The 21,462-nt window shown below is 42.6% G+C and overlaps 2 protein-coding genes and 1 non-coding gene across 3 annotated transcripts in view; 2 read left to right on the forward strand and 1 right to left on the reverse strand.

The window, feature by feature from the left end:
• Positions 1-21,462, reverse strand: part of LOC109905323 (ubiquitin-conjugating enzyme E2 A) — a 37,105-nt gene that overhangs the window by 6,670 nt on the left and 8,973 nt on the right. The gene's annotated exons all lie outside the window — the stretch shown is intronic.
• trnae-uuc (transfer RNA glutamic acid (anticodon UUC)) lies at positions 6,494-6,565 on the forward strand. Its single transcript has one exon. It is a non-coding gene; the product is annotated as a tRNA-Glu (tRNA).
• LOC109905325 (ETS-related transcription factor Elf-1) overlaps positions 6,849-21,462 on the forward strand; it is an 83,045-nt gene continuing 68,431 nt past the window's right edge. The window contains exon 1 of the mRNA XM_020502631.2: positions 6,849-7,360. The gene's annotated coding sequence lies outside the window, so the exon portion shown is untranslated. The remainder of the gene's footprint in view (positions 7,361-21,462) is intronic.

The raw sequence follows: 21,462 nt of genomic DNA on the forward strand, positions 1-21,462 counted from the left end.
TGTTTGGGGTTTTAGGCTGGGTTTCTGTACAGCACTTTGAGATATCAGCTGATGTACGAAGGGCTATATAAATAAATTTGATTTGATTTGATTTGACCACTTTTTGCTTGTGAGCACTACTTTCAAAACTACTGGCTAAAAAGTACACAAAAGTACCAGAGAATCTCTTTATGTAGTAGAACATGTTATTATGCCAATCTCTTGAAAGTGACAAACTGAGAGGTTTTCATTTTCGTCAAAAGCAACTTTATATCTAAAAAGTGCCTTTAGACCAACTTCGCTATGACAGTGCCTACATGTTCCTGAATGGCCTAGTTGCAGTTCTGACTTCGTCTGTGTCATGGGTATATGCTCCTAAAAAACAATGAGGATATGGCACGTCAGTATATGCCCCTAAAAACCAATGAGGATATGGGAGAGGCCAATACTTGCAGCGCATTGAGCGTCACAAACCAATTTCTATTTTAGCGCCTGGCCACGCAGATGCTCGCTCATGCCCACGGGCAGTGTGGGTGCAATGATAGAATAACATGTATGTGTACATTTATTTTGTAACGCTCTCGCACACGAGGTGAGCGGTGTGTTCAGCATGTAAAAGAGTAGCCACTTCGCCCCTGTAGTCCTCTGCAAGCAAACAGTAGCTACATTGAAAGTCCGGGAGGTCACATTGTCCCGGAATCGAGCAAAATAAACACAGCTCCTACAGCATTGAAAACATTCAACAGCGACCTCCATTTGAGACTGTCGGCTAGCTAGGCTAGTTGGGCTTCCGTGTTTCTTACAGCGAATTCTCAACCAAGTGAACAAAAAGAGCACACAAAGTGCTAAATCTGAAACAAGAAATATGTGTCCTTTAAATCCTCTTACAGCAGTGAGCACAAAAGCAGTGTCTTTGCACGTACTGTTGGAAAACAAATTGGCTCTGATTACTCTCACCATTGCAGTATAATTCATGTTTTTGATCTTACCTTGTGGTATGAAAAGGTGATAGTCCAGGAGAAAATGGAAAAGGTTGGCTAATTAGCTAGCTACAGTTCTGTTTCCATCATGCACTGCCTGGAAGTCGTTTTTTTTAAGGTGGTTGGCTGTGTCAACTAATAGCTTCGCACCCCTCCATCTTTCGAAAGATGGTGAGACGCTATTAGTTGTGTCCTTCTTTCAAAGAAGGACAAGTTATACATGCTTGGCTTATGAAACATGGACAACTGGATGGTGATTGGACATGTTTTACAGCCTTATGTGAGTTAAGTCAAAGATGATGGATATACTGACAAGATACATGTCTCTCCACCCTAACAATGGGAGTCATTGTCCACAAAGCAGCACGGCGGCTGTCTAGCGCCCGCCTATCCTTTCTTTGGATTGGTGGATACATCTCATTATTGTAATGTTTTTTTGAATATTTGATGAGGGTTGAGAGATGAGTCAAGGACCATATCACCTCCACCCTACCTGACACCCTAGACCCACTCTAATTTGCTTACCGCCCCAATAGGTCCACAGATGACGCAATCGCAACCACTCTGCACACTGCCCTAACCCATCTGAACAAGAGGAATACCTATGTGAGAATGCTGTTCATCGACTACAGCTCAGCATTTAACACCATAGTACCCTCCAAACCCGTCGACCCCGCCCTGTGCAACTGGGTACTGGACTTCCTGACGGGCTGCCCCCAGGTGGTGAGAGTAGGTAACAACATCTCCACCCCACTGATCCTCAACACTGGGGCCCCACAAGGGTGCGTTCTGAGCCCTCTCCTGTACTCCCTGTTCACCCACGACTGCGTGGCCATGCACGCCTCCAACTCAATCATCAAGTTTGCGGACGACACTACAGTGGTAGGCTTGATTACCAACAACGACGAGACGGCCTACAGGGAGGAGGTGAGGGCCCTCGGAGTGTGGTGTCAGGAAAATAACCTCACACTCAACGTCAACAAAACAAAGGAGATGATTGTGGACTTCAGAAAACAGCAGAGGGAGCACCCCCCTATCCACATCGACGGGACAGTAGTGGAGAGGGTAGTAAGTTTTAAGTTCCTCGGGGTACACATCACGGACAAACTGAATTTGTCTACCCACATAGACAGGCGCAGCAGCACCTCTTCAACCTCAGGAGGCTGAAGAAATTCAGCTTGTACCAAAAGCACTCACAAACTTCTACAGATGCACAATCGAGAGCATCCTGTCGGGCTGTATCACTGCGTGGTACGGCAACTGCTCTGCCCTGCCCACAACCGTAAGGCTCTCCAGAGGGTAGTGAGGTCTGCACAACGCATCACCTGGGGCAAACTACCTGCCCTCCAGGACACCTACACCACCCGATATCACAGGAAGGCCATAAAGATCATCAAGGACAACAACCACCCGTAGGGAGCACCCCCCTATCCACATCGAAGCACATGTTGAAGTTTGTGGAAATGTGAAACTAATGAAGGAGAATATAACAAAGAAAAACAAAGAAAACCACAGAATGATGCTGCCACCACCATGCTTCTTCGTAGGGACGGTGCCAGGTTTCCTCCAGACGTGACCTTTGGCATTCAGGCCAAAAAGTTCAACATTGGTTTCATCAGACAAGAGAATATTGTTTCTCATGATCTGAGAGTCCTTTAGGTGCCTTTTGGCAAACTCCAAGCGGGCTGTCATGAGCCTTTTTACTGAGGAGTGGCTTCCGTCTGGCCACTCTACCATAAAGGCTTGATTGGTGGAGTGCTGCAGAGATGGTTGTCCTTCTGGAAGGTTCTCTCATCTCCACAGATGAACTGGAGCTCTGTCAAGAACCAAGGTTCTTGGTCACCTCCCTGACCAAGGCTCTTCTCCCCTGACTGCTCAGTTTGGCTGGGCGGCCAGCTCCAGGAAGAGGTGGTTCCAAACTTCTTTGTGGTTCCAAACTTCCATTTAAGAATGATGGATGCCACTGTGTTCTTGGGGACCTTCAATGCTGCAGACATTTTTTGTTACCCTTACCCAGATCTGTGCTTTGACACAATCATGTCTCTGAGCTCTAAGGACAATTCCTTCGACCTCATGGCTTGGCTTTTGCTCTGACATGCACTATCAACTGTGGGACCGTATATAGACAGGTGTGTGCCTTTCCAAATCATGTCAAATCCATTGAATTTACCACAGGTGGACTGCAATCAAGTTGTAGAAGCATCTCAAGGATGATCAATGGAAACAGGATGCACCTGAGGCTCATAGCAAAGGGTCTAAGTACTTATGTAAATAAGTATTTCTGTTTTTAATTTTTTATAAATTAGCAAACATTTCTGCAAACCCTGTTTTCGCTTTGTCATTATGGGGTATTGTGAGGGAAAAATATGTTTTAATACATTTTAGAATAATGCTGTAAATTAACAAAATATTGAAAAAGGAAATTGGTCTGAATACTTTCCAAATACACTGCAGGTGAATGACATTCAGCACATGGATGGTATGAAGAGGAGAAGAACTGGGCACTATGCTGATGATACATTTGTATTCATTCCCACTATGCCCGTATAATTGGAAACAGAGTGAAATATATTAAGCTGCTTGATGAAGTTAAACGTGCATTCAGATGAGCTTTCCCGATTAAACTTTTCGTAAACTACATTACACAACACTGTCATTTCTTAACTAATATAATTACCTATATTGAAACATGTCAGAAACCAAACTATGAGTCAGTGTTTTGATATGATGAAGACTGGGAAGGCCATGCAGAACATGAACTTGACCAGGAGACTCATTTTGAGGAGTATGTAATGGACCCCACAGATTGTATGCTTCTGGATGACTTCATCACCACCACCACCACCACTGCTGACTTCACTGCTAACATTCCCACCCAGGCTGTTCCCTCTACAGTCCAACCTGCTTCCTTCAGTGCCAAGTCTGCTGCCACCAGTATCTGGCCTGTTTCACCCACAGCTCAGTCTGCTGCCAGCCAACTCCACCCATGCAAAAAACTTGAGTGGTTTGATAAGTAGCAACTCATCACTAGTTTCCATATAGACTGTGCTGTACTCCAGCCCTTTTGGTCTTGTTTCTAAAATGAAGGTCTCAATTCAATCAGATATATAGTTAACCTGCGGTTGCTCTTGTGTGTCACAAACAACTCCCTTCCTACCACGCTAGAAGTTCAAATCAGTGATAGAAAGTGTAGGCTGTTTGGATGGGGGAATTTAAAGCCTGTCAGTCTAATCAAGAGTAGGGTCTATAGCCTACAATAGAACATCACACAGTGTTTGAATTTGTAACACGGCTGCAGGAACTTCTAACATGGCTGCATGGGTTTTGTCGAATAGAACGTTTGGTAGTTTTGTGACATCCAATGGCAGTGTAGGCGGTGAGGTAACACAAGGAGCCGCTTGTGGATTTGACAGCTCCAACACAGTTCCACCTCTGATACCGCCAAAACCTATCATAGCATTATTCTGATTAAATCGAGCCCTAGACGTTTCAGGTGGAGATTTTTCCTCTGTTTGCAAGGACGTTGTCATATGTTTGGATCCTGCTGTGTTATTCACTCAGAATCAGTCAGTTGCCATACCCACTCATTACCTTGGGCCCCTAAGGGATACGTATGTGTGTCACGTTTTACATTTGTCATTAATAAACACGTTTCTTTATTTCGACCAAATCTTAGAATGACTTTTGATTGTAGGTAAATCATTATTCACTTCTAATAACAATTTTTTTTTGCTCTCACAGGAATATATAATAATAATTACATCAAGAAATATGCAGTCCACAAAGAAACAGAACTGATAATGTAAGATAATAATTGCATAAACAAGGGAGTATAAACCAACCAGTAATAACCAACCTCATTAGAACGACACTTCTTCTATATGTTATGATTATTCTACCATTAAATGTTCCATTAACTCAGGTGATCTTAAATTCAACGATGTGAAAAATAACACTTTTAGACACTATAGTGGATGTTTAGAAATGTTATTTCTGGCCAAGGCAGGATTTGAACAGGGTCTTTCGGGGCCACTCTTGCCCGTTCTCAAACAGGAAAAAACTACATTTTCATTGTTTTTCATAATGAACAATGATTAATAAACATTTATATTATGAAGAAGAAACAACGTTTAATTTCCTATTTTTTCTTCTCCCCATTCTTCCTCCCTTAACATGCTATTGTTCGCCAGCTTTGGATAAGTCGCGTTTGCCTAAAAGTGTCTGTTAAATGGCATATTTTCTTATTATATTATAATCCATTTTCAGACTAAAGGTCGCCTATAAAATAATGCATATAATAGTAATAAAAACTGCACTTTGTTAAATATTATTTTAAAAAAGGTAGTCAAAAAACCGGGATCACTTCAAATTTAAGAGAACCGTTTTAGGGAAATTGCACTATACACCACCTGAAAACACATATTTCAATGTAATTATTATTAATTATTTGTTCAAATATGACATTGTCCTTATTTAACAATGCTTACCTTTGGATCCTATAAAAGCCATTGAAGCGTACACTGAGTGTACAAAACATTATGAACACCTGCTCTTTCCATGACAGACTGACCAGTTGAGTCCAGGTGAAAGCTATGATCCCTTATTGATGCCACTTCAATCGGTGAAGATGAAGGGGAGGAGACAGGTTAAAGAAGGATTTTTAAACCTTGAGATAACTGAGACATGAGTTGTGTATGTGGGTGAATGGGCAACACAAACAATTTAATTGCCTGGTAGTAGGTGCCAGGTGCACCGGTTTTTGTCAAGAACTGCAACCCTGCTGGGTTTTTCAGCTTAACTGTTAAGTATCAAGTGTATCAAGAATGCTCCACCAATGTGAAGCATTGGAGTCGTCATGGGCCAGCATCCTTGTGGAACGCTTTCGACACCTTGTAGAGTCCATACCCAAACGAATTGAGGCTTTTCTGAGGGAAAAGAGGAAGGTGTTCTTTATGTTTTGTACACTCAGTGTATATCTAAAGTAATTTATGCAATATTGTTGACATGAGTAAAAATACTATTCGAATTTTCATTCTAATATGGCATTGCTGTTATGAAATTCCTTTTTACCTCTCACCCACTTGGTAAAGCTCTGTAATTTCCAAAATAATCCAACTGGGAAAAGAAACAAATGGAAGTTCTTATTTGACTTGTAAGTAGTATGATTTTAAGGAGGGGGGGGGGGGGGGGCTGCATGTTTTTTTTTTCAAAGGGTTATTTGCTCAATGGCAAGCACGTACAAAAGGGAAGCAATAAACACATCGTTGGAAAGCAGTTAGACACTTTTTTCCCCAGTGCATGACACAAGTTACACGAAGTCGACACTAGGTGGGGGTGGATTGCCATGAATAGCAGAAATGTGTTAAATTCAGGCCCAAAAAACAAATACAGTCTATCTGTAATAATCTACAAAAGAATCATGGAATGGAGGAGGGCTCGTGTAGAAGGGCCAGCCAACCGTAACTGAAATGTTTGAAAGCCATAAAGGATCCCCATAGATTTGAGATATAGTTGAGTGCTATGAATACATCGGTTCCCATATGGTCTAGCGGTTAGGATTCCTGGTTTTCACCCAGGCGGCCCGGGTTCGACTCCCGGTATGGGAATGCAATGTTTTAATATTGTCGCGAACTTGCAATTGTTTCGCAGCACCAATGTGCTGCCTTTCTGATGAAGTCTGAAATGTATCTTACTGTTCAACTGGACAACCCATAGAAACCTATCCACACGGTCATATTTAAAACATAAAGTACATTTCTAAAATAGGCAATGTACCAAAACTGCGATCCCTTAAGTGGGCGGGTTTGAAAGTGTAGCCAGGACTGTTTATACCACACCGGACAGTGTGCATTTGGTTTCAATGTATCAACGTGATCCACATCCTTGAAGTTGTATATTCAATGCATTTTTTGTTCGTGATTGTAAATCTAGTTAGTGTTAAAACAATCTGCTAAAGATAATGATTAAGATTGCATTCCAGTTAAAAGTCCGATACGTAGTTTATTCTAGCCTATCCCAGTAAGTTTCTCAGTATGAGTAACCAACATTACATTATTTTTCACAACATCCTGTTTTTTTTTCAACCGAATCCCTAATGCTGGCCAATCATTTCTTAGGGATAATGTGACTGCTAGGAATTCCCCACGCATCGGTTTTCGGTAAGAAAAAATAATAAGAAAATTAACAGTGTAACCTTATGTCAGCCACGCGAACGTAGTGAAAGTAGAGTTGGCATATTTACTGTACTGATAATGTCGAGCTTCATCTCACAAATGGGATTATTTTTTGGGGATAATAACAAGATGCTGATAAATGCCTACTGAAGATATTATGCTACTGGACGATTTTGATGAAGACATTGTCATTTTAAATGTCTGACACTATAAAATAAGGATTTTAAGGTGAGTCTTTGCAATTCGAATTGCTAATGATGTACTTCTAATTTGTTTTTGTTTTTTACGTTGTCTTGACTATTAGTCTGGAATGTGTGTGAAACAGTTGTGTTACCCCTGCGCAAGCAGTCCTTTTCATATCGTAGAATGCTCTTCCATTCAATAAATGTATGGATTGAGTGCATTTGATATTTTTCTTTCATTCATTTCTATATAGCCTCTCCTATTTAATTTATGTAACTCCACTTGTAAATCCACAACAAATAAAATACAAGTTATTTGCTGTACTGCATCTATTCACCTTGTAGACTAGAACAAATATGGACTACTTTCATTTCTTAAATTCAAAAGAGTTCTATACACAATGTTCTGCCACTGACCCACATTACTGAACATTTGACATGAAAAATCACAGAGATGTATGACCCACTGCTCTGGTTTATTAACCCTCCTATTGAGAAGCCGTGTCATTGTGTGATACACCCTTAGAAAAAAAGGTGCTATATAGAACCTAAATGGGTTCTTTGGCTGTCCCCATAGAAGAACCCTTTGAAGAACCCTTTTTGGTTCCAGGTAGAACCATTTTGGGTGCCATGTGAACCCTTTCCACAGAGGGTCCTACCTTTCCAAAAAAGGGTACTCCCTGGAAACAAAAAGGGTTCTTCTATGGGGACAGCCAAATAACCATTTTGGAAAAGTTTTTTTCTAAGAGTGTACCATGCCTTCCATGTGACAGGGGTGCTGTGTGGTAAATGTGAGAGGCTGTTGTGTGCTGCTGACAGAGCTAGCCTGTCTGCAGTGTCTCTAGGTTCCAGTTGCCATTTGTGCTTCATGTGAGTGTGAGGGATCAATTATACAGCCCTGAAAGCAATAGATTGTTAATGTTTTATCTGTTAAGTAAAGAGGAGTTCAACTTCACCCTACTGTTGCAGCCTCCACAGGTATTAGACGTCACATTAATAAGCATACCCAATATCTCTTCAGTCTCTGAATATACTATTGGAGAATATTCTGTATCATTGCACCAGTGCTTGTATTTCCCTCTGATTTGTAGAAATGACAAATGGTACCATTACCAATGTTCTGCTGCTCTATCATGAAGTTGGCCTTTTAGTTCAAGAGGTTGAGAAAGACCCCCCGCTCTTTATTGGGCACTTGCCAGAAAAATGTGATGGCTTGGATCTACACTAAACTGTGTTTTCTCAAATGACCTGATCTCCTCAACCCATCTGTGGTCAATATAAACGTTTGCCAGATGTTTACATTTTTGGTTTAAGATGCTGGCCTTGTGGGACTTTGCGAGCTGAGAAATCTCCGTGCCTACTGTTGTCCGGAGAAAAGTAGGGGCGAGGCAGGGGAATACTTGTGCTCTCCTTATTTGGAGGGTTAGGGAGATGTTTGCGTGACTCAGCTCAGCCCGTCAGCAACAGAGATCAGCTGGTCCTGCTGACCCCCAGTCCTCCTCCACTGTCCACCCACCCCCACCTCTCCCCCCGCAACACAGCCCGCCTATCCCAGAGGCCCAGTAGATAATTGGAAATCTCAGTCTTCTGAAACCAATTATCCCCTAACAAGAGCCTCTAAATATACTCGTCTGCAGTGTAGTGGTCTCTTGCATATGTTTCAAGCCCCAGACTCCATGCATAGTTTAAAAAAAAATCCCATGGTGCCCGCCTCACTGCACACTTCCCACCCTCTTTCCCTCCTTCCCTCTCTCTCTTGGTCTCGACAGTCATGTGCATTAATGACCCTGCCTTCTCCGCCTTTGAACTTTGTTGCTGGAGGGATTTCTCCCTCACAAAGGGAATTTGAGGTAGTAACCTCCCTTTCATGAGACAGGGCCTGGATTAACATGATGGAGGATGAGAACAGGCCAGGTATCAGGTTTCAGTTAATAGTCAGTTTATGCACACTGACTGGAAACACTAGCCTATACCTATCTGGGGCTAGTGACATGCCTGGTACTTATCGCGTGACCGGGATGTCACCATCAGCAGGGCACAGCAGCCAGAGCAGCTGAGGATTGTGACTGGGTGACGAAGACTGCAGACAATGGGAGAGCTGTTCTCATTTGTGCTTCATAATATTGAGGGCTGCTATCAATGTCCTGGACTCAGTCTTGAGTCTTTTCTAACTGGCCAAGAGCTGCCCTAATGAGCTCTTGGATCTGCCCTTGGCTCTTTGTGTACCTCCGACCAAATCTTAGGCTACCCAAGAGGAAACACAGGTGAAAAAAAAGCAGGAGAGTGGGCATCTTGGTGAGTCTAAGGTGATGTGAAAATCAGCCAACACTTCCCTCCATGCTATTGGCCACTGTACAGTCACTTGATAATAAAATGGATGACCTCTGATTGTGGATTTGCTGTCAACGGGACTCTCATAAATGCAATACTCTCTGTTTTTCTGAAACATGGCTTTTGGACAAGATACCCCCCATGGCTACCCAACGCAATGGATTCTCCATTCACCAAGCGGACAGGACATTGGATTCAGGGAAAACCAGAGGGAAAGGGCTATGTTTCTGCATCAACAGCAAATGGTGTGCAGTGGAAGTCTCGACCTATTGTTCACCCGTCTTGGAATACCATATGGTCAAATGCAGACCCTTCTACCTCCCAAGAGAGTTTTAATCTGTTATCGTGACTGCTCCACCTCAGGACAACAACAACAACAAGCTGACACTTGACAAATGGTACAAGGCTATAAACAAGCAGGAAATCATACACCCAGATATTACTTTTCTTATTGCCGGTGATTAAAATTCAGCGCCACTAAAACACGTGATGCCCAACTTCTAGCAACACGTCTCCTTTGTCACTAGGGCCAATAAAGTCCTAAACCACTGTTACTCAACCCACAAGCAAGCATACAAGCCCCCCCCCCCACTTCCCCCCTTCGGCAAATCAGATCCATACTCATGCTTCCTGTTTACAAACAGAATCTCATACAGGAAGTACCCGTGACAAACTGCTTAGAAAAATGGTCTACCGTATCAGAGGCTATGCTGCTGGACTGCTTTGCTAGTGCTGACTGGAATATGTTCTAGGACTCTGCCGATAACATTGACGAGCTAACCACCTCCGCAACCAGCTTCGTCAGGAAATGCATCGCCGACATCATCCCCACGGTGAAGGTTCGCTGCTTCCCCAATCAAAAGCCCTGTATTAACACAGAGGTCTGTGCTAAGCTAAAGGACAGAGCTACCACTTACAGGGCTATCACAGCCAACCCTGAGGCTATGGCTGAGGTCAAGAAGATGTACATGAAGTCCTGCTACGACCTCCACAAAGCCATCAAACAGGCAAACAACAATATCGTAACAAGGTGCAATCTTATTATACTGGCTCTGACACTCAGTGCATGTAGCAGGGGCTACAGTACATTATGGACTATAAAGGAAGCCGAGATCTGTCCAACAATGCCTCTCTACCAGACAAACCAGTTGCCTTTTATGCACGCTTTGACAAAAACAACACAGAGACCTGCATTAGGGCCCCTGTAGATCCTGAGGACTGGGTGATCTCTCTCTCCTGGGTGATCTCTCTCTTCTCTCTGACGTGAGTAATGCCTTTAAATGGGTCAATACTCGTAAGATGGTTTCCAGGGCATGTCCTCAGGGCATGTGCAGACCAGCTGCCAGGCATCTTCACTGACATTTTCAACCACTCATTGTCCAAGTCTGTAATCCCCACATGTTTCAAGCTGACTAGCATCATTCCTGTTCCCAAAAACTCTAAGGCATCCTGTCTAATTGACTACCGCCCTGTAACATTCACATTTGTAATAATGAAGTGCTTTTAAAGGCTGCTCATGGCACACATCAACTCTATCATCCCATGTACCCTGGACCCACTCCAATTTTCATACCGCCCCAACAGATCCACAGACGACGCAATCTCAATTGCACTCCACACTGCCCACTCCCACCTAGAAAAGAGGAATAGCTATGTGAGGATGCCGTTCATCAACTACAGCTCAGCGTTCAACACCATCGTGCCCTCCAAGCTCGTCACCAAGCCCTGGGATTGAACACCTCTCTGCAACTGGATCTTGGACTTCCTGATGGGCCGACCCCAGGTGGTAAGAGTAGGGCACAACACTTCCGCCAGGCTGACCCTCAACATGGGAGCCTCCCAGGAATGTGTGCTTAGCCCCCTCCTGTACTCCCTGTTCACTCACAACTGTGTGGCCACGCACGACTCCAACTCCATCATCAAGTTTGTTGATGACCCCACGGTGGTAGGCCTGATCACCTACGGCGATGAGACAGCCTACAGGGAGGAGGTCAGAGATCTGGCAGTGTTGTGCCAGGACAACAACCTTTCCCTCAACGTCAGTGAGACCAAGGAGCTGATTGTGGACTACAGGAAACGGGTGTGTGTACACCCCCATCCACAGGGCCACAGTAGAGAGTGTTAAGAGCTTCAAGTTTCTTGGTGTTCACATCACTGAGGACCTAACATGGTCCTCTCACATCAGCACAGTCGTGAAGAAGGCACGACAGTCCCTCTTCTCCCTCAGGAGGCTGAAACTATTTTGCATGGCTCCTCAGATCCTTAGGAACTTTTACAGCTGGACCATTGAGAGCATGGTTGTGTCACTGTTTGGTATGGCAACTGCACCACCCTCGACCGGAAGGCTCTACAGAGGGTGGTGCGGACGGCCTAGCACATCACTATGGGTGAGCCCCCAGCCATCCAAGACATACATGCCAGGCGGTGTCTGAGAAAGGCCCAAAAAAATGCCAAAATCCCCAGCCACCCAAGAGAAGGAATGTTCTCCATGTTCCCATCCAGCATGCGGTACCGTATTAAAGCACCATTGAAGCACCACTAGAGCCTTACAATGGACAGAGAGCTTGTGTAGTGGCCTTGAGAGAGACAGGTGAGTGAATGAAAGGATTCTTGTGTTTGTCATATCCATTTTGGTCAGGGTTCAAGCCAGATGATGTAGGAAACATATGCTCTATCACATCCTCTGAAAAAGCATTACATTAGAAGTCCCTGTAATGTCTCTGAGATGCCTGGTTTGGAGTCTTCTTTCCAATCTAGTCTAGTGATCAGTCTCTCTGAGGTAAATTAGTGTCATTTGACACCTCTTAGGTAACCACAAGGTAGCAATGTTTAATGTGTCTCTGACTATGGGCAATTCCACATTAACACTCAGAGCGCCGGAATTCCATAACTACTAGAATGGCCATGACGGTCATTCTGACAGTTGATATTTCAATTGTATAAATATTCCATAATAAATGATACATTTCTAAATGAATGCATTTATGTTAAAATAGGTAATAAGAAACCTCAGGACACCAAATGCAAATTGTAATCAGTCAGAAAATGTATTGATTGATCCAGAAGCGCATAGACTGCAAATACTAAAAATAAGATGATAGTCTATTTTCTGACTGTAAGACAACAGTTGCGAAACTACACCTACATTATATTGAAACTAATTTCACATATAATAATATATATATAGCCTAAAGACAATATGAAATGTACTATAGTCTGATGGGTGACAATATTATCAATCGTTGAATAGAGAATGTTGTGACTGATGACCTGTGCAGCGTGCATTGTCAAAGAGGAAAGGAGCTTACCAAATAGCACTTCTTCCATATCATCCTACAGAAGTCCATGCAGATGTTTTGATTGCTATACCCTATCAGAAAGAGCAGATTCCGATGTTTCTAATGAACCTATTTTTGCCAAACAACTGTACAAATTGCGAGGATGTCTCTGTTTCAAAATATTACTTTTTCCTAGAATAACCGGGGCTCCATGCATTCCTCATATGAGTAGGCTACCGGTGAAAATCTGCGATAGCCATTTGGGATATTCAAATATATTCTTACTGAAAAACATGTGTCTTGACTGTGGCAGGGCCTGGGATGAACTAAACGAACAAGTTGATTTAATTGGCATGGCACAGCCATAGATTGGCATGGCGTAGCCATAGCCATGTCTACCAAGCACAGATAAATACAACTGAAAACATGCTATTCTGTTCTTTTGAAGTTAATAAACATGTATCATGTTTATTTCTGACCTTCCTGAATGAAATATTAATGGATTTATTTGTGATTGTATATATTAACACTAGAAAGACAGAGAGCATAATAATGTTTCAATTTTTTTATATTTTTTTTAAGTCATGTCCCCCTCGTCCTTAACTTTTTCTAAACACATCTATACAACACACTGTTTAAGTTAGAATCTTAATATCACAAACAAAACTGGAGTTTTAACCATATTTAGAAGCGCATGTTATTTAAAAAATATATATATATTTCCCCCGGCCTGCTCCACTCCTATGATAGTTGAATGTCTCATGCCCAGTTGATGATCAACCGATAATTGCCCCGAAACTGAACCTAAACTATACCTTAACTAATTTCAAACATATAACAATAGATTAAATAAATGAAGTATGATGGGGGAGAAAAGGGGAGAATGGGTGAGTTGATGAGTGAGGGATTCGTAATTCTGTAATCACCAATAGTGAATGAAGAACAGGGAGGGCCATTCTATTGTATTGATCCATTCTAATTCTAATCTTAAAATGGTATGTACCCTGTATCAGTCCACCGAATCAAAGCAGTTTTATTAGTCTACTTGGAGTAGGCTACACAGTGAGAACGTGCATAATTTACAATGGTAAGACCAAGACAAATGGATGGCGGGGAAGAAATGGACCGTATCTGATGATGATTATTCTGATTCATGCTGAACGGCTTTCCATATCTGGGAAAGGATCCATAATTGGGCAGTAGGTGAGCGAGTGTTGGATAATGTTTTTGATCAGGAGGCACGGCTATACTAGGTGAAAGGAGGAAGTTGCCGCTGGCCTGTTTTGTTCTACAATATGCTTGACTTGGCTGCTATCAACAAACACATGTTGTTCAAGCAGTGCATGAACAACACCCATGAGTGGAAGAGACGTCACCATGAGTCTGGCACACGGACTACGTGAAAGACATATGAGGGCCAAGGCAGCAGCAAAGATTCCAAAGAGCCATTGCGCGAGCCAAATTGCACACAGCTCCCGGGGAGGAGAAGCTGCAAGTTGATCAGATTAACTCGGAAACAGAACCTGGACACTTGCTTCCGCTGCAAGCGACTTGTGTGGGGGAAGTGTAGCAATCAGGTGAAAGAGACAAAGATTTGTGGTGACTGTTCGGACAAGGGATAACAGCTAAATGAGATCCAACCGCACACAATACTTTAAGCACAAGCAAGACCACAAATAATGTGTCCAATAACTGACAATAATATGCTATTTTTGACCACAGTTACAGTATATCGACACATATTCATTCTAATGCCAATATTCTTTTTGTGCTGATTTTCTCTATTCACAAGCACGCTTGGCACCTATACTGATATTTAGGCTACTAGTATTTTCAGATATTTTCTTAGTTGACAGCGCGTGTCTTGCGGTTTGGGTATTTCCATTTGTTTTGTCATTAGAAAAATAAGCTTTTACTTTGTTTCAATGCACAAGCTTTCTGCTTCATAGTTGTTACAAAGGCACTCCACGAATGAAATAGATTTTATACTTGGAAAGCAATGGCTTTTTTTCTGACCAGTCTTCCGTAAAGCCCAGCTCTGCAGAGTGTACGGCTTAAAGTGGTCCTATGGACAGATACTTCAATCGTCGTTGTGGAGCTTTGCAGCTTCTTCAGGGTTATCTTTGGTCTCTCGGATTAATGCCCGCCTTTCCTGGTCCGTGAGTTTTGGTGGGCGCCCCTCTCTTGGCAGGTTTGTTGTGGTGCAATATTCTTTCAATTTTTTATTAATGGTGTTCCTTGGGATGTTCAAAGTTTCTGATACTTTTTTATAACCCAACCCTGATCTGTACTTCTCCACAACTTTGTCCCTGACCTGTTTGAGGAGCTCCTTGTTCTTCATGGTGCCGCTTGCTTGGTGGTGCCGCTTGCTTTGTGGTGTTGCAAACTCTGGGGCCTTTCAGAACAGGTGTTTATATACAGAGATCATGTGACACTTCGATTGCACACAGGTGGACTTTATTTAACTAATTATGTGACTTCTGAAGGTAATTGGTTGCACCAGATCTAATTTAGGGGCTTCATAGCAAAGGGGGTGAATACATATGCATGAACCACTTTCCCGTTTTTCTTTTTTAGATTTTTTAAATTTCACTTCACCAATTTGGACTATTTTTTGAATGTCCATTACATGAAATCCAAATAAAAATCAATTTAATTTAAGGTACTCCTGGGTAGCGCAGTGGTCTAAGGCTCTGCATCACAGTGCTAGCTATGCCACCAGAGACTCTGGATTCGAGCCCAGGCTCGAAAGGGAGTCCAAGCTATGAGTCCAAGCTTATTTTCTAGTTAAACGTATTTATTAGACAGGCCTGGCTATTCTACTGTTAAATATGCATAAGGTCATTTTGACCATAATGGCTCTTTGAGGATGAAATTCTCAGAATTCTTTTGTCTTTTCTGATATTTCTCAGAAAGTACTACTAGAATGTAAAATACTCGTATTTAGGAAACGTCAGAGACAGGTGGGCAGTTCTAGCGTTAACAGAATGTCTGACTCATATTTTTCACTTTTAAATGTATGCTAAACAAAAAACAATGATTGCAAAGTTAAACAAACAATACAACTCTATGTACAAGGATGATTTTGAACAAATTCCACTGAAAATTTGACCGTGGTCACCGATATAACTGTTTTGGGGCACACATTTTCTCCTCTCCTCAGCTCCTGACCGCCATAGAAATGGAATGAATAGACCGGGCATCCCCATTCAAGTCAATGATGTCATAATGGGTGGACTGGCTGTCATTGCGAGTGTACCCATAGGAGCAAAGCAAGAAGTTAAAGCACCACAGGAAATGTACCCATCAGTATGTGCTGTGATTTGTTAACTGACATTACAAAAAATACATTCTATTTCATTTGAATGAATATTCTACAGTTCAGCAAAGAGCAACAGTGTTTCATCACGTTGTTAAGAGTCCAAGGTACGGAAGAAACTCACTCAACCATACAAATGCCCCGTCTTCAGTCAGCTGTTCGTCCCACACAAAAACAGTTATGACGTTTTTTTTATTTTCATGATGGTCTTCATCCATAATCGTCCGTGATATGCTAATTGTGCCTGCCCTAAAGATATTTTATGGTGGCTCCCCCTATTTTTTGTCGGAAGACAGTAGGGAACTTGCTCTGTAAAGTTCCTTAGTTCACTGTGAGTATGTTTCAACAACCGAGGCTCTGTCACCTGAGTTTCACGTCCTCTGATATATCTGTTCGATCACTAGGCAGCGCTACGGCCAAGCGGCTGACGTGACGTCAAAGAGAAAGGGGAGCCAGGGGAAATTCCACCTGTAACCCCATCCCGCCTGCATGCTGCCTCTCACAATGTGAAGCATGTGACTCCAGTCCAAACTATACACATGGACTCCATGTCTCCATACATACTTACTGTCATTTGTAATGTCATCATGTTAACCTCGGTTTTGATGTCTTGTAAACTACATAACTTATCTTGTTTTCCCCCGAGAACTTAAGAGGTCATAGATTTTAGACTCTGTGTTCCCTTTTCTCCAGAGGCAGCATTGAACAACTGAAAACAAGCTCCAAAGCAACAATGCAATGTCTCAGTTAGGTTTAACTAACAATATATCGTTTTTCTTCCCATGACCCATATAGGCTATTACTCAGTTATTACGCTGTTGCAATGGTATGGTGGCAAAAGATGACCAACCACTAGAGATTGACAATCAGGCTGGACTAACCCAGAGGTTTTGTTGCCATCTCGTTTTTTGCGTGGGCAAAATCACTGGGGAAGCCAGAAAAAGGCACATTACATCCTATGTCTTTTGATAATTGCATTGTTTGCTCTATAACCTGTACGTTCGTATGCCTTGACACCTTGATATATAGGCCTAAGGCCGATACAATAAGAAGACAGTGGCAGAATAAATTCAACCACACCTTTGTTTCATCACAAAACCGGAGAGCAACATCTGTCCAGTGAAGTCCACAAAACATATTGCATGTAACAAACAGTTACATGACCTAGAGCATGGTCAGGCAAGTTAATATGTTTCTGACATTTTCGGACGACAAAACAACTCTTGATTTAGATCCACGGAGAGTTACCACAAGTCGCAAAGAAAACAGGCGATGCCTCCACTATTCCAGCACCATTTCAACATGATCTAATCACTTATGCTTATTGTTATACAGTGACAACTAAAAGATACCAACAATTATTTAGTCCAATCAAAGTAAGCTAAATATGTGGCTGTCGATCGTGCTGATTTATGTGTGTATGTACAGTTGAAGTCGGAAGTTTACATACACCTTAGCCAAATACATTTAAACTCAGTTTTTCCTGACATTTAATCCTAGTAAAAATTCCCTGTCTTAGGTCAGTTAGGATCACAACTTTATTTTAAGAATGTGAAATGTCAGAATAAGAGTAGAGAGAATTATTTATTTAAGCTTTGATATCTTTCATCATATTCCCAGTGGGTCAGAAGTTTACATACAGACACCCTGGACCCAAACTGTTACAGACCTATATCCATCCTGCCCTGCCTATCTAAGGTCTTCAAAAGCCAAGTCAACAAACAGGTCACTGACCATCTCGAATCCCACCGTACCTTCTCCGCTGTGCAATCTGGTTTCCGAGCCGGTCACGGGTGCACCTCAGCCACGCTCAAGGTACTAAACGATATCATAACCACCATCGATAAAAGACAGTACTGTGCAGCCGTCTTCATCGACCTTGCCAAGGCTTTCGACTCTGTCAATCACCATATTCTTACCGGCAGACTCAGTAGCCTCGGTTTTTCTGATGACTGCCTTGCCTGGTTCACCAACTACTTTGCAGACAGAGTTCAGTGTGTCAAATCGGAGGGCATGCTGTCCGGTCCTCTGGCAGTCTCTATGGGGGTGCCACAGGGTTCAATTCTCGGGCCGACTCTTTTCTCTGTATATATCAATGATGTTGCTCTTGCTGCGGGCGATTCCCTGATCCACCTCTACGCAGACGACACCATTCTATATACTTCCGGCCCGTCCTTGGACACTGTGCTATCTAACCTCCAAACGAGCTTCAATGCCATACAACACTCCTTCCGTGGCCTCCAACTGCTCTTAAACGCTAGTAAAACCAAATGCATGCTTTTCAACCGTTCGCTGCCTGCACCCGCACGCCTGACTAGCATCACCACCCTGGATGGTTCCGACCTTGAATATGTGGACATCTATAAGTACCTAGGTGTCTGGCTAGACTGTAAACTCTCCTTCCAGACTCATATCAAACATCTCCAATCGAAAATCAAATCTAGAGTCGGCTTTCTATTCCGCAACAAAGCCTCCTTCACTCACGCCGCCAAACTTACCCTAGTAAAACTGACTATCCTACCGATCCTCGACTTCGGCGATGTCATCTACAAAATTGCTTCCAACACTCTACTCAGCAAACTGGATGCAGTTTATCACAGTGCCATCCGTTTTGTCACTAAAGCACCTTATACCACCCACCACTGCGACTTGTATGCTCTAGTCGGCTGGCCCTCGCTACATATTCGTCGCCAGACCCACTGGCTCCAGGTCATCTACAAGTCCATGCTGGGTAAAGCTCCGCCTTATCTCAGTTCACTGGTCATGATGGCAACACCCACCCGTAACACGCGCTCCAGCAGGTGTATCTCACTGATCATCCCTAAAGCCAACACCTCATTTGGCCGCCTTTCGTTCCAGTTCTCTGCTGCCTGTGACTGGAACGAATTGCAAAAATCGCTGAAGTTGGAGACTTATCTCCCTCACCAACTTCAAACATCTGCTATCTGAGCAGCTAACCGATCGCTGCCGCTGTACATAGTCTATCGGTTAATAGCCAACCCATTTCTACCTACCTCATCCCCATACTGTTTTTATTTATTTTATTTTCTGCTCTTTTGCACACCAATATCTCTACCTGTACATGACCATCTGATCATTTATCACTCCAGTGTTAATCTGCAAAATTGTAATTATTCGCCTACCTCCTCATGCCTTTTGCACACAATGTATATAGACTCTCCTTTTTTCTACTGTTTTATTGACTTGTTAATTGTTTACTCCATGTGTAACTCTGTGTTGTCTGTTCACACTGCTATGCTTTATCTTGGCCAGGTCGCAGTTGCAAATGAGAACTTGTTCTCAACTAGCCTACCTGGTTAAATAAAGGTTAAATAAAAAAAATATATATAAATAGTATTTGGTAGCATTGCCTTTTAATTGTTTAACTTGGGTCAAACATTTTGGGTAGCATTCCACAAGCTTTCCACAATACGTTGAGTGAATTTTGGCCCATTCCTCCTTGACAGAGCTGGTGTAACTGAGTCAGGTTTGTAGGCCTCCTTGCTCGCACATGCTTTTTTTGTTCTGCCCACACCTTTTCTAGAGGATTGAGGTCAGGGCTTTGTGTTGGCCACTCCATTACCTTGACTTTGTTGTTCTTAAACCATTTTGCCACAACTTTGGAAGTATGCTTGGGGTCATTGTCTATTTGGAAGACCCATTTGCGACCAAGTTTTAACTTCCTGACTGATGTCTTGATGTTGCTTCAATATATCCACATCATTTCCCTTTCTCATGATGCTATCTGTGAAGTGCACCAGTAACTCCTGCAGCAAAGCACTCCTACAATATGATGCTGCCACCCCCGTGCTTCACGGTTGGGAGCGTGTTCTTCGGCTTGCAAGCCTCCCCCTTTGTCCTCCAAACATAATAATGGTCATTGTGGCCAAAAAGTTCTATTGTTGTTTCATCAGACCAGAGGACATTTTTCCAGAAAGTACGGTCTTTGTCCCCATGTGCAGTTGCAAACCGTAGTCTGGCTTTTTTGTGGCTGTTTTGGAGAACTGGCTTCTTCCTTGCTGAGCGCCCTTTCAGGTTATGTCGATATAGGACTTGTTTTACTGTGGATATAGATACTTTGTACCAGTTTCCTCCAGCATCTTCACATGGTCCTTTGCTGTTGTTCTGGGATTGATTTACACTTTTCGCACCAAAGTACGTTCATCTCTAGGAAACAGAACGTGCCTCCTTCCTAAGAGATATGACGGCTGTGTGGTCCCATGGTGTTTATACTTGTGTACTATTGTTTGTACAGATGAACGTGGTTACCTTCAGGAGTTTGGAAATTTCTCCCAAGGATGAACCAAACTTGTGGAGGTCTTGGCTGATTTCTTTAGATTTTCCCATGATGTCAAGCAAAGAGGCACTGAGTTTGAAGGTAGGCCTTGAAATACATCCACAAGTACACCTCCAATTGACTTATGTCAATTAGCCCATCAGAAGCTTCTAAAGCCATGACATAATTTTCTGGAATTTTCCAAGCTGTTTAAAGGCACAGTTTTCTTAGTGTATGTAAACTTCTGACCCACTGGAATTGTGATACAAGTGAAATAACTGAAATAATCTGTCTGTAAACAATTGTTGGAAAAATGACTTGTGTCATGCACAAAGTAGATGTCCTAACCGACTTTCCAAAACTATAGTTTGTTAACAAGAAATTTGTAGAGTGGTTGAAAAATGAGTTTTAATGACTCCAACCTAAGTGTATGTAAACTTCAGACTTCACCTGTATGTGCGTGCGTGTCAGTAGAAACGCCAATGCCATCTTCCTCTTTCATGTTGCCTAAATGGTCTATGACTCTGTCATACAGTACATGTATTTAGTTTTTGTTGTCCTATGCTACCTGGCCAAGACGTTTGCTTGCTAGCTTAATTTCCTTTCATGGGCAACGACACGCCAGGCCAGCTAGTTAACGTTAGCCTAATTTTACTACATCTGTTGAACTTCCATCCTCTCAGGCCATGGGCACAATATATGAATTTATGGTTCGATCAGAATTGCCATTATAATCATTGGCCAATACGGAGAATTAAGTAAAACCACAAATCCATACCCCTATCTCCATCAATTGATAATTTAGGAAAGGGCTACTGGAGGACAACAACACGTTTTCTGAATTGGCTTGTAATCAATGTGATTGATGTGAAGCCAAATCCAAACTGGCTTCCCTTTACACTTTTTTGTTGTTGCGCCAGGGCCATTCACAGCTGAGCTCACTC

Source organism: Oncorhynchus kisutch, linkage group LG15 (genome assembly GCF_002021735.2).
Source record: "Oncorhynchus kisutch isolate 150728-3 linkage group LG15, Okis_V2, whole genome shotgun sequence".
NCBI lineage: Eukaryota > Metazoa > Chordata > Actinopteri > Salmoniformes > Salmonidae > Oncorhynchus > Oncorhynchus kisutch.